General features: G+C 36.5%; 1 non-coding gene across 1 annotated transcript; it reads right to left on the bottom strand.

Moving 5' to 3' along the window:
* Positions 1–3738: 3738 nt before the first annotated feature.
* LOC142872214 (small nucleolar RNA SNORA31) lies at positions 3739–3865 on the bottom strand. The gene has a single exon (XR_012920430.1). It is a non-coding gene; the product is annotated as a small nucleolar RNA SNORA31 (small nucleolar RNA).
* Positions 3866–4212: the final 347 nt, after the last annotated feature.

The following is a 4212-nucleotide window of genomic DNA, read 5'->3' as shown; positions in this document are numbered from 1 at the left end:
AAGATTGAGGTAGTTTTACTTCTTCTTTCCAATCTGGATGTCTTTTATTTCTTTTCTTGCCTAATTCCCTGGCTAGAACCTCCACTATGTTGACTAGCAATGGTGAGAACTGATATCCTTGCCTTGCTCCTTATCTTAGGAAGAAAACGTTCAGTCTTTCTCCACTAAGTACAGTTTTAGCAGTGAGTTTTCCTACATGTTCTTTATCAGGTTAAGGAAGTTCTCTTCTATTCCTAGTTTGTTGACTCCTTTTGTTATGAATGGATGCTTTTGTTCTATTGAGATGATAATATGGGTTTCTCTCTCTTTATTAATTTAATATGATGTATTATATTAAGTTTCATATGTTGAACCAATTTTGCATTCCTCTTTTTCTCTTGATCAGTTTAGCTAAAGGTTTTTCAATTTTGTTTATTTTTCATATAATCAACTTTTGGTATCATTGATTTTTCCCTACAGTTTTTCTATTTTTTATTTTCTATTTCATTTATCTTTGCTGTAATCTCTGTTATTTCCATCTTTAGGCTTTCTTTGGATTTAGATTGCTTTTCTTTTCTAGTTTCTTAAGAAGTTAGGCTATTGATTTAAGAATGTTTCATCTTTTTAGTGTAGGTATTTACAGCTATACATTTCCTTCTGAGCCCCGCTTTCCCTATATTCCATAAGTTTGGTATGTTGTGTTTTTGTTCTATTCATTTCAAAATTTTTCTAATTTCTCTTTGTTCGTGAGTTATTTAGGAGTGTGTTGTTTAATTTCCACATATTTGTGAATTTTCCAAATTTCCTTCTGTTTGATTTCTAATGTCATTTCCATCATGGTCAGAGAACACACTTATTATGATTTTAAACCTTTTAAATTTATTGAGACTTGTTTTTTGGCTTGCATATGGCTTATCCTTGAGAATGCCCCATGTGCACCTAAGGAATTATATATGCTTTTATTATTGGGTGGAATGTTCTATCAAAGTCTGTTCCGTCTGTTTGGCTTATAGCATTGTTCAAGTTTTCTCTTTCCTTACTGATTTTCTGTCTAGCTATTCTATCCATTATTGAAAGTGTGGTATTGAAGTTTCTAACTATTATTGTTGAATTGTCTATTTCTCTTTTTTATTATGTCCATTTTGCTCCACATATTTTGAAGCTCTGTTGTTAGATACATATTTGTTTATAAATATCATATCTTTTTGCTAGATTGACCCTTTTATTATTATAAGATGTCCTTTTTCGGCCAGGCACAGTGGTTCACGCCTGTAATCCTAGCACTCTGGGAGGCCAAGGCGGGAGGATTGCTTGAGCTCAGGAATTTGAGACCGGCCTGAGCAAGAGCAAGACCTCGTTTCTACTATAAATAGAAAGAAAATTAGCTGAACAACTAAACATAGAAAAAATTAGCTGGGCATGGTGGTGTGTGCCTTTAGTCCCAGCTACTAGGGAGGCTGAGGCAGGAGGATCGCTTGAGCCCAGGAGTTTGAGGTTACTGTGAGCTAGGCTGATTCCATGGCACTCTAGCCCAGGCTACAGAGTGAGACTGTGTCTCAAAAGAAAATAAAAGATGTCCCTTTTCCCTGGAAGCAACTTTTGTCTTAAAGTCTATTTCATCTGACATTATTGTCCACTCCAGCTCTCTCTCTTTTTTAAAATAGTTATTTTCTTAGTGGTTGCTCTGGGGATTACCACTAACAAGTTATTGACGGTAATCTAATTTGGATTATTACCAACTAAACTTAAATAGTATACAAAAACTTTGCTCCTACATAGCTCCATTTCTACCTCCTGTTTGCTGTTATTGTCACGGATTACATCTTTGTGCATTGTATTTTTATTAACATAGACTTATAATTATTATTTTATGCAGTTGCTTTTAAATCAGGTAGGAACAAAGGGAGTTACAAGCAAGAAATACATTTATACAGTCTTTTATTTTATTTTATTTATTTTTTTATTTTTTGAGACAGAGTCTTGCTCTGTTGCCTGAGCTACAGTGCTGTGGTGTTAGCCTAGTTCACAGCAACCTCAAACACCCCGGCTCAAGCAATTCTTCTGCCTCAGCACCCCCGATAGCTGGGACTACAGGAATGCACCACCATGCCCAGCTAATTTTTTCTATATATATTTTTAGTTGTCCAGATAATGTCTTTCTATATTTAGTAGAGATGGGGTCTTGCTCTTGGGCTCGAACTCCTGACCTTGAGCAATCCTCCTGCCTCGGCCTCCCAGAGTGCTAGGATTACAGGTGTGAGCTGCTGTGCCCGGCCCCAGTTTTTATTTATTTAAGAATGTCTGGGCCAGGCGCAGTGGCTTACGCCTGTAATCCTAGCACTCTGGGAGGCCGAGGCGGGCGGATTGCTCAAGGTCAGGAGTTCAAAACCAGCCTAAGCCTGAGCGAGACCCGGTCTCTACTATAAATAGAAAGAAATTAATTGGCCAACTAATATATATAGAAAAAATTAGCGGGGCATGGTGGCACATGCCTGTTATCCAGCAACTCAGGAGGCTGAGGCAGGAGGATCGCTTGAGCCCAGGAGCTTGAGGTTATTGTGAGCTAGGCTTATGCCACAGCACTCACTCTAGCCTGGGCAACAAAGCGAGACTCTGTTTCAAAATAAATAAATAAATAAATAAAATAAAATAAGAATGTCTGCATGTTTCTTCATTTTTGAAGAATAATTTTGCTGGATATAGAATTGTTAGTTGGCAGATTTTTTTCTTTCTTTCATCACTTTGACTATGTCCTCCCGCTGCCTTCTAGCCTGAATAGTGTCTTACAAGAAATTAGCTGTTAATTTTTTTTTTTGAGGCTCCCTTGTATGTGATAAATTGCTTATCTCTTGCTGCTTTCAAGATTCTCTGTGTTTGACCTTTAATACTTTGACTAAGATGTATCTAGGTGTGGATCTCTTTGAGTTTATTCTATTTGAGTTGGTTGGGCTTCTTGGATATGTAGATTAATGTATTTCATCAAATTTGAGCATTTTTGGCCATTATTTTTTCAAGTACTCTTCCTGCCACTTTCTCACTCTTCTCCTGGGACTCTCATTAGGAATATGCTGGTATGCTTAATGGAGCCTCACAGGTCTCTGAGGTTCTGTTGACTGTTCTTCATTTTATTTTTCTTTCTGTTTCTCAGAGTAGATAATCTCAGTTAACCTATCTTCAAGCTAAATGATTCTTTCCTTCTGCCTGTCCAAATCTGCTGTTAAGCCCCCTTGAGTAAATTTTTCACTTCAGTGATTGTACATTTCAACTCTAGAATTTCTATTTGGTTCCTTGAATTTTTTTATTGTCATAAAATTTACCATTTTAATGACTTTTAAATGTACAATTTAGTGGTATACATTATCATTGTTGTGCAACCATCACCACTATCTACAGAACTTTTAAAAGCATCCCATACTAAAACTCTGTACCCATTAAACATTAACTCCCAATGCACCTCTCCCCCTACCATTTGGTGACCAATGTTCTACTTTTTGTCCCTACAAATTTACTTTTCTAGGTATCTCATAGAAGTGGAATCATACAATATTTGTATTTTTGTGACTGGCTTGTTTCACTTAGCATGTCTTTAACGTTCATCCATGTTATATCGTGCATCAGAATTTGATTCTTTTTCTAATGCTGAATAATATTTCATTGTATGTATATAACACATTTTGTTTATTCATTCATCTATCAATGGACATTTGGATTGTTTCCCTTTTCCCTTTTATAATTTCTATCTCTCTCTCTCTTTTTTCCCCATGTATTCCTCTATTCAATCTTGGCTGCCACGATCAGATAGACAGAAAGCCTGAGGACATTTTTCTTGCATCTATAGAGGAAACCTCAGCAGCAAACATTACTGCTCCAGGTCTGTCTGAGATGTATTATAATTTCTATCTCTTTATGTATATTCTCTATTTAGTGAGGTGTTAATCTCATGCTTTCCTTTAGATCCTTAGATGTTGTTTCCTTTAGGTCTTTGAATATATATTTAAAATAGCTAATTTAAAGTCTAGTAAGTTCAATATCTGGGTATGCTCATTGATTATTTCTATTGATTCTTTTTTCTCCTGTATAGGAGCAGACTTTCTTGTTTCTTTGCATGTCTTGTAACTTTCTGTTGAAAACTAGACATTTAGGCCAGGCATGGTGGCTCACGCCTGTAATCCTAGCACTCTGGGAGGCCGAGGTGGGAGGATTGCTTGAGCTCAGGAGTTCGAGACCAGCCTG

The sequence above is a fragment of the Microcebus murinus genome, chromosome 7, assembly GCF_040939455.1.
Source record: "Microcebus murinus isolate Inina chromosome 7, M.murinus_Inina_mat1.0, whole genome shotgun sequence".
Lineage (NCBI taxonomy): Eukaryota > Metazoa > Chordata > Mammalia > Primates > Cheirogaleidae > Microcebus > Microcebus murinus.
This window is presented reverse-complemented; position numbering and strand designations above follow the sequence as displayed.